Below are 10,204 nucleotides of genomic sequence, written 5' to 3'. Positions count from 1 at the left end.
CACTTGACCCCCATTGCCTAGCCCTTACCACTCTTCTGCCTTGGAGCCAATACACAGTATTGACTCCAAGACGGAAGGTAAGGGTTTAAAAAAATTTAAAAAAAGAGAAGTCATTTGATTCTAGTTATTGGATTCTAATTTTTAAAGACTGAATCTCATCCCTGGCTTTTTTGGTCATCCTTCTCCTTTTGGTCTGTTTTTCTTTGTAGGTCATCTTTCATTTTCTTTGCCTCATTTTCAAGCTTGTCAGTTCTGACTTTCAAGACATTATTTTCTTGTTTTAGTTCATGTGCCTCTGTTTCCAAATGACTTATTCTGCTTTTTAAGTTCTTTCCCCAATTGTTTTCAGTCTTTCTTAATTGTTTTTTGAATTGTGTTTTGAGTTCTTCCAAAGCCTGAGTCCAATTTGCTAGAGTTTCTGTGTTTTTGCTTGGTCTTCCTTGGTCCTCCTCTGTTCCATTGCTCTTTGTTCATCACCTAAATAGAAACTGTGGATTGTAATTTCTTTTTTTCTTTTTATGTTGTTTACTCATATTTTTTTTCTTTCTTTCCTTCCTCATTGGCTGTAATCTTGCTTCTCTGATTATTTGCTGGATCTGTGGGTTTGGGCTATTCTGGCCTGAAGGGGCTTCTTCTCTGCTCTGCTAATTTATTAAATTAGATAAATGGAATATTAATGAGTCCTGGAGTCAGCTTCCTCAGCTGGCAGCAGAAACTGAAAGTGTAGGGGAAAGGGCTACACTTGGAGCCAAAAGTCTGATGTTGAGTCTAGGCTCTGATATATACTATCTCTGTGGTGCTAGACAAGCCACTTAACTTTAGTTTTACTCAGTTTCCTGAGCATTAATTTCCTCACCTATAAATGGGGTATGATAAGACTGACACTATCCTGACTTGGAATCTGGAATACCTCAGTTCAAAAGTGATCTCAGACACTTCTTAGCTATGCCCTCCTGGGCAAGTCACTTAACCTCTGTTTGCCTCAGTTTCCTCAACTGTAATTTTGGGATCAGGATAACATTTATCTTTTATAGGATTGTTGTGAGATTCAAATGTGATAATATGTGTAAGGCACTTTGCACATGTTAAAGTACTTTATAAATGATGTTATTATTACATACTTCAAAGGACAATGATAATGAAAATGCTATAGAAATACATATTCATTATTATATATTGTCTTTGCAAATTAGATGTGATCTCCTTGAAAGCAGAGATTATTTCAATTTTCTGTTTGTATCCTCAGTACTTAGCACAATGTTTGGCATAGTCAACAAAGTCTCATAGTCAATAAGGTTTTTTTTTCATGTATTCATTCATTTGTTTATCATGTCCAGTTTTATTAGCTTAAATCACATTAAGTTCCTAGAATTGGTTTTGTCATGAAGAAGTTGTGTAATCCAGGGTGAGTCACTTAACTTTTATGGGCCTTAATTTCACCATTTGTAGGATATCTCTCTCAAATGAATTCTATAAGTAAATGATATATGTGAATATTCTTCAAAATATTAGAAAATACTTTATAAATTTGGGGAGGTATTAAAAATTATCTATTCCTCTCCAGTATGATTTCCATAATGTTTGTATTAATTATGTGCATATATGTCATATTTCCACATAAAATATAAGCATTTTGAAGACAGGATTTTCCAATATTGGACATGGGACCATACATATAATATATAACTAGTGCCATAACTATGGTGGAACCATCAGAGTTTTGCCCCAGAGCAAGAAATTTGGAGGGCACTCATATATGCAAACTCTATCTTCTGCAATTTAGATATGTTGTAGTGTTTCAGGGCATTTTATACCCTCAGCCCTTCAGCTACTGAATTCCAAATGATCTTTTTACTTTTCTCTAGCATGCCTCCTCCTCTGCAGCTATGACCTTCTTCTACCACTTGGTCTAGGTGTAAAAACTGCTCATTCTAGGTTTGGAGGCACTTAGCCCACATTTGTTGAATTAAAGTAAATGAGAAGAAGCCACCCTCCTGACCTCAAATTCTCCTAATTATTTCTTAAAGGAAAGAAAGGGATTTTCTTTATATAGGTTCAAGAAAGATAGCAATAAAGAATGCTGATCATGATAACTAGCATTTACATAGCATCTACTATGTGCCAGACACTGTACTAAGTGCTGCACAAATATTTTGATATTATATTATCTCATTTGATTGTGAGTTCCCAGAGTGGTAGGAAGAGAGAGTCCTTCCTTGGCCTGCAGCTCACAGAAGAGGCTGATGCTATTTCCAGGGGCTCCAAATAAACCACTCTCCACTTTGGCTCTGCACCCTGTCTCTGCCTGGGCTACTGCCGTCAAGAAAGAAGCCACCATAACAATATGCCAATATTGGGATGCCTGCCCTGGGATGCCCTCTAAATCATCTCAGCCAATCAAGCACTTAATGTTCTCGGCTCCTCAAGAATGTTGCACCTCACTGCTGCCCATGTATCTTTCAAGTTTTATCTCCAACATCTTATAAATCATCCATTAACTACCTCCCCACTAATGTGCAGGCCTGTTGTTCTCAGCCAGAGCTGGAGAGTGCACAAATCAGTTTTACTGCATATTAGTCCTGCCCAGTGGGCTAAAAAAAAAAGAAAAGAAAAAGAAAATTCTTGGTGGACCCAGCAGTAACAGCTGGCAACACCTGAGAGGTCCAGAGTGGAGAATCTAAAGAGAATCCTGTGAGCCAAAGAGATGAGACCCTCCAAATTTCCAGCACCCAATTACTTAGACTTGTACCAAGTGCTTTGCTTGCCATAGTCCTGTGAGGTATGTCATTAGAGTATTACCATCTTCATTTTACAGATGAGGATACCAAACACCAACCCTAAGTTGAATTATCTGGCCAAGATCACAAAATGATGAAGCCAAGCTTAGAAATAAGGTGTCTGAATGGCACATCCGGTGTCCTTTTTTTAAAATTAATTAACTAATTAGTTTATTTGAGACATTAACATTTCCAGTGTCTTTTCACAATATCACACTTTTGTTAGATAATGTTTTTCCTTTAACATGTTAGCAGCACAATAGCAAAATTACTCAGACCTGGAGCCCAACCTCCCCTGAAGCAAGATGAAGCACAATCCATGGGGCATCTTCCAATAGGACCATAACCCAATACATTATCAAGGGGGTAAGGGTGGGCAAATGGAAGCATCTGGGCATGGGGATCAAGTAAGTAATAAATAAAGTGAGAATCGGGCTGATGTGGCAGATTTCAAGCACATTCATAGATATTATCACATTTAATCTTTGTACCAAGGCAAGATATTCACATCCCTATTTGTTGATGAGGAAACTGAGATTCAGAGAAATTATAAACAGAGAACTTATGGATAGAGGCAGGAAAGGGAATAAGGAAAGAAGTGGGATAATATAGTAGAAAGGTTATTGGAATTCTAATCCCAGTACTATGAGTGTGTAATCTAAAGCAAATCGACTCCTCACTGGGCCTCAGTGTCTCCATCTGTAAAAATGACTGGGTTACATTAGATCAGGGGTCCTGAACCTGGGGTTCATAAACTTAGTTTTGTTAATGGTATTCCAAAATAATTGGTTTCCTTTGTAACATTGTATGTTATATTTTGTGCAATCAAAAAACATGATTCTGAGGAGACTCTGAGTTTTAGCAGACTACCAAACATGTGTCCATGATACAAAAAAAAAAAAGTTAAGGACTCCTTTCAAAAGATGCTTTTTGAGGTTGCTTCTAGCTATAGAATTTTTTGCAGAATTCTTTGTTTGCTTTTTTTTCAAACAAAAATTTCTGATTCATTTACTCCTTTTTTGACAAGGAATTCAGAGAAAGGCATTCAGAGGTTCATAAAGGAGTTCAATGAGGAACTGAAAGTCATCTAGTCCATCCCTCTCCTTATTCAATGAGTTTTACCATTTGGGATTGACAATGACAAGAGCCAACCTTCCATACCAGTTGAATAGGTGTCTTTTGAGGTGACGCGCCTGAAGAAGCATCAGTAGAATATACCTGCCCTAAAATATCCTTGCTGCCAACCTAACATAGGATCTGAAATTTCCTCCAAATGATCTTTTTTTTTTGAGCTATGGCCTTCCCTCCAGAAGAGAAAAAGTGACAGTTTAGTTGAATCCATCCAACCTATTCCCACGATTTAAAGTCATTCACACTTCCACTAAAGTAGGTATGGAAGAAAAATAGAGATCAAGGTCAGAAGGTGGGTTCTTGGGAGATATCATCTATAACGGAAATTCTGAGGACCTTTAAGTGGATCAGGGTACCCCAGGATGATGCTAAATTTGGAAAGGGGTAGATGAAATTTGAAGAAACTTGGGACTTTGCTGGTGGGATTTAGAGGAAGATGGCTATGAAGGGAGTTTCACAGAGCCCCCAGAACTTGCTGAAAGCTAGAGGTCACATAGAAGATTCTGTTTAAGGTAGCCAATTCCAAGAACATCCAGAAAAGGGAAGATTGGTTTAAGTGAAAAGTCCCAAAAGGAGATTCCAACAGAAGAATCCAATTTTAAGTAGTTTACATCTTAAACTACTGTGCATTTAGAGCCCAGGGAAAATGGGGCTTTACTTTCCCAGCCACCAAAAGCATGGAGAAGAGCGGTCCTGACCTTGTGCTAGAGGGCAGAAGTAAAGATAAACTACAAATTACAATAAAAATCTAAGTTATTTTGAGCAACCCTTACTCCTTTGGTTTATAACAACCTCTCTTTTAGGAAATCTTGGAAACATTTAAATTGTAACTATCCTGCAATATCTGAGATCAATATGTGGAAGACTTTTATTAAAAGGAAACAAACCAGAAATCCTTGAATAAGCAACTACTCATCCCAAAGAAGAATATGAATAAAGTCACATAATCACTTAAAAGCCCTGAGTGGGGGCAGCTCAGTGGATTGAGAGAAGGGCCTAGAGACAGGAGGTCCTGGGTTCAAATTTGGCCTCAGATACTTCTTAGCTATGTGACCCAGGGCAAATCACTTAATCCCCATTGCCTAGCCCTTTCCAGTTTCTTGCCTTGGAATCAATACATAGTATTGATTTTAAGATGGAAGATAAGGGTTTAAAAAAAAGTCTTGATTTCAGAGCTTTCTTCTGTAGTCCTTGAATAGTCCCTGCCTCAAGCCAAAGAGTATAAGATGGCATCCAGCTCCCTGTCTCAGTCCAACTTCTGCTGTTCTCAACTCTTTAGCATCACTACATTGTTTATCAAGTCATCCAGGCCAGGTGAGGACACGTCTTGAGGGTTTTCTAGTATTAGAAAGGTGCCTCATACCTTTAACTTCAATTGTTATAAGGAACCAAAAGGTCTAACTCTGATACCTTCATGAGCTGAGGACACCTACCTCTTTGACCAAGTTATAAAATCAATCCATTGAATCTTCAATCATGACGTGGGAAATATGGAAATGTGTATTGCATGAAAGCACTCATATAACCTATATCGGACTATTACCACATTGCAGAAGGAAAGAGAGAATCTGAATGGCAGAATGATTGTCAAAAATTGTTTGACATGTAATTGAAAAAATTTTTAATTAAAAATAATATGAAATCAATCCAATAACCAAACATGTTCATAATTAGGTCTGTTCAGCATCTGTAAGACTCCTTAAAGGCAAGGGTCTTTGTAGAATCTTATATGATGTTCACTGAAGGGGAACTTTTTGACTACATGTGCTTTTTAAGCTTAAAGTCCCCATTTTTCTGGAATCTGTCATATATGCGTGAAAGATTACATCCTAGACCTCCAAAAGGAGTGCTTTGTAACAATTGTTCTTTTTATACTATCTTAGCAAATACCTTTATCCCATAGAATCTTGAAGGGAGGTGTCATTAAATATATTCTGGGGGTCCAACCTGCCTGTGGGAGTAGGAGATCAGAAATTGAATCTGGAGTGAACTCAAATAGTCTTTCTGTGTCATCTCTACATGTAAATTGAGGGCAGAGCCTATAATCTTCTTCCTTTCCTATGATTTTCATCATTCTCTTCTCATTATCTCTTCTCTTCCTTTCTCTTCTTCAATCTCTTCTAATCATTAGCCATGTATACTGTATAATTGAAAATCTGTTACCCTAAAAAAAAGAACTACATTTCCCAGGAGCCCACTGACTTCCTGTCATTACATACTGCCTACAGATAGGGGATATTAGGCAGGGATGTGGAAGGTCCCACCTCTTTACTTCCTGTCCCAAGTGTGGTGGTTAAGTTCCTACCTATAGCCCCTAATACATAGATTTTGATAAATGTGAAGTTGGAAGAGACCTTATGGGCCATCTAGTCCAACCACTTAATTTTACTAATGAGGAAATTAAAGCCCAGAGAGGGTTAAATTAAGAGCCCAAGCCACACAAATAGTAAGTAGTAAATTTCCTTAGGCTCCCATGAAACTATGCATTAACTCTGTTCCCTGTCAACTCCATAAAGAGTACCTCAGAGTCCTTATCTATTTTGTAGCCCATGTAAGTTCTAGAAGATCTTCATCTCAACTTTCTACTCCCATTTAACAGTTGGGTTCCTAGAGATTAGCTAGCTACATCTCTGCCTCAGGATTCTAGAGTTATTACTGAGGGGCAATGAGGTGACTTTCTCTAATGTCACTGACTTAAACCCCCATTGTTGTGTTCCTCCCCAAGATTATAAGTTGAAAATTATTCATCCTTAAGTAGTTTTCAGAAAGGGGTATTTACTAAGGTGGTAAGAAACTATGAAATATTCCCCTCAAAGTCTGTGGCATATTTTCTCAAAACTGCACACATATTCCAAGGGAAAGTGGACTCAGACTTGGAGAGTGTTTATCATTAAATAATAACTCAGTTCCTGGTTACTAGAAATTTTCTCCCATTCAAGGGTGCTCAGGAAGTTCCCCTTAGGCATGATACAGTTTTTCTGCTGGTCTCCTTGTAGAGTCATGGGTCTAGCCTGCCCTTGACTCCTCATAATGCCAACATGGCCACAAATTAATCCAAGGAATGTCATTTTGGGACCTGGAGAGCAAGATAAGAAATCTAACATCATCTGGACACTTTGAAGCTGAAAGGTATTTCTCTGGTCAGAGGGAGGAGGACTAAGGACAAAGGAGAGATCTCTCTCTTAACTGCCTCCTCTTCCCAGGTGGTTCCTCTTCAGAAACATTAAAAAAAAAAACCACATGCTCCAATTTCTGGAAATTAACTCCTTTCTCAACTCACTTGATAATTTATGGATAATCATTGGATTCATTCTGGGGCATAGTAAGATTTTATTAGTCTACTGAATGTAATTCTGTGCACCATTCTAATTTGAAGATCGCTTCAAACTTAGTCTATGGTCTTTTGATTGATTGGTTGAGACATGTTCTCACCTACTTAAATTATCAGAGTTAAAATGGGTTGGAGTGGTTTCAACTCCTTACATATCTATGCCTCACAACTGGACTGTAAAAATCTTTCGGGACAGAAATGATATTTTCTGCTCTACTGGTGTCCCCCATAGTACTTCATACTAAGGTCTTGGCATAGGGTAGTGACTCAATAAATACTCATTGAATGAACTAATCAGAACTGACCCCTATGTCTCTTTTAATCATACCAACTGTTAGTGCCCTTAGAGATCAGCTAGTTCATCTCCCAATGTGACAGAGGAGGAAATGGAGACCCAACAAGGTTAATGTTTTCTGAACCTACATTGATAAATAAAAGAATGATAGGATTCCAGCATGGGGAGGTGGTGGAAGAAATAGTTATCATCTCTAGTCCAAACCCCATTTCCAGATAAGAAAAATGACGTCCAAAGAGATGAAGGCGAGTTGCCTGTGGTCACAAAGTTAACAAATAGCAGAGCAAAGCTTCAGACCCAGGCAGGCTGATTCTTAATCCAGTGCTCTTTCTACCATAGTGGGCATATTTCACTCAGAACAGAGAAATCGACTTCTAAAAATTTTCTAGTTTATGGAAACCTGACCCTAGTGGGAAGATCACCAGCCAGAGAAGCTCAACCAATATGTCTTCCTGAGCACTACCACTAACTTGCTCGTTAACTTCTCTGGGACTGTCTCCTCTTTTCTAAAATTAATGGCTTCTAAGCAGAAAATGTCTGTGGCATCTCAGAGCTCTGCTATTCTAAGTTATCTAGTTATCATTCCAAGAAGGGGGACACCCTCAAATTAAACTATCATTATAATCTTCAGCTAAGAAGAATTAGTTTTTGCCTTTGAGGAATCTAGTCATGACAACATAATTCCCTACTCCATGAGCAGACCAGTGGGAATGAGGTTTCTGCTGCATGGCTTGTATTAAGTTTTTGCCCTGACAGTGGTGATCAGAGGACGTTGGCAGAGGACTAAGAGTAGGGGCAAATGTGTTAGAATTGGACTGCTGGCTGCTGCTGCCCCCTGATGGAACTTCAGAAGCCTCTCACAGGCTAGCTTGGGGCCATGCCCAGACCAAGGCTGTCTGGCCACTCATGGGACAAACGATGGATCACAGCAAGTGCCCTTGTTTGTTATTTACACGACTGTCCCCAGGACCCTATACGTTACACTGAACCCTCTTTCTGGTGTAATTGAGATTTTTAAGTTAGATGCATGAGGGTCCCATGTCTAATCACTCACCCAGCATTACCAGGCTCCAGGCTCTAGGCCAGGACTTGAGAAAGACAATAAATACTGGTACTAAAAACTAGCCTGTCAGCCCTTTGGACAAGTTTTCTGGAAACTGGAGGGGGATACTGTGGCTTGGATCTGTTAGGATTTCATGACCTCTTGTTCAGGAGGAAGCCTCTGCTATTTAACCAACCTGCTTCCACTGAAGACATGGGAGGACAAGATAGGAGGAGGGAATAGGTTTTGGATGCTCTAATCAATGTGAAAATTCAGCAAATTTTGTCTGTATTACATCTACAATCACAGACTGGCCCCGGAAATGGTAACTTTGGCGTCATCCATAGTTTCTTACTCTCTCCTTCACTCTACAGCTGCCAAATCTTGGCCATTTCTACCTTTATTGGCTATATCTACAGTATTTCTCACATCCAACCACTTCTCCCTTCCCAAACAGCTACCACCTGTATTCAGGCCCTCATCACCTCTTACCTATGTTTTGCAACAGTCTCTTAATTGGTCTCTGCCTGCTTCACATCTCTTCCCTATCAGTCTATCAGTCTATTTTCCATAGTCCTGCCAAAGAGATTTTCCTTAAGGGAAAATCTGGCTATTCTACTTCCCTTTTCAAAAAAGTACAAACTAAGTGACTTCCTTTCACTTCTACAGTCAAACACAACTCTGTTTAGCTTTGAAAGCGTGTCTGCTTTGGCAGCATGTATATAAAATTTGAATGATACAGAGAAGATTAGCATGGCCCCTGTTCAAAGATAACATGCAAATCTGAGAGGCCCTCCATAGTTTTTCAGGAAAGTAGGATTAGTTTGTAGTAGGAAAAATATAAACCATAACTGACCATATTATCAACAAAACCAACAAAAATCATGATTATATCTGCAGATGCAGAAAAAGCTTTTGACAAGATACAAGACCTATTCCAATTTTTTAAAAAATCACTAGAAAACTTAGGAACAAATGGAACCTTTTTTTCAAATGATAAATAGTATATTTCTAAAACCAAAAGCTAGCATCATTTGTAATTAGGATACAGCGAAGCTTTTCCAATAAGGTCAAAGGTTAAAAAATATAGGTAGTATAAAATACTTGGGAATCACCTTCCAAAAGAAGTTGGAATCCTATAAAGACAATTATAAAACACTTTTTACACAAATAAAAACATATATAAATAATTGGAGAAATATTCATTGCTCATGAGTAAGCAAAGCCAATAAAAATGGCAACACTACCTAAATTAATTTACTTAAGTGCTATACCAATCAAACTACTAAAGAATTACTTTAGATAGCAAGGGAAAACAACAACAAAATTCACTTGAAAGAACAAAAGGTCAAGAATATGAGGCAATTAAAGAAAAATGTTGGGAGGAAAGGGACTTAGAAGTACCAGATCATAAAGTATAAAATTGTAAACATTAAAACAATTTAATACTGGGTAGGAAATGAAGAGATTGATTAGTAGAATAGATTAATTACATAGAACTCAGGAGCAAATGAGTATAGTAGCCACACGTTTGATAAATTCAGAGGTCCCAGATGCATAAAAATTGTTATTTAAAAAAAAGCCTGGCAGAAAACAGTATAGACTAACATTCACATCCTATACCAAAA

General features: G+C 38.2%; 1 non-coding gene across 1 annotated transcript; it reads left to right on the top strand.

Moving 5' to 3' along the window:
* The first annotated feature begins 9,277 nt into the window (after positions 1 to 9,277).
* LOC130456612 (U6 spliceosomal RNA) lies at positions 9,278 to 9,381 on the top strand. Its single transcript, XR_008915683.1, has one exon. It is a non-coding gene; the product is annotated as a U6 spliceosomal RNA (small nuclear RNA).
* The last annotated feature ends 823 nt before the right edge of the window (positions 9,382 to 10,204 follow it).

This window comes from Monodelphis domestica, chromosome 1 (genome assembly GCF_027887165.1).
Source record: "Monodelphis domestica isolate mMonDom1 chromosome 1, mMonDom1.pri, whole genome shotgun sequence".
NCBI lineage: Eukaryota > Metazoa > Chordata > Mammalia > Didelphimorphia > Didelphidae > Monodelphis > Monodelphis domestica.
The sequence above is the reverse complement of the archived record's forward strand: the minus strand, read 5'-3'. Positions and strand labels throughout refer to the sequence as shown.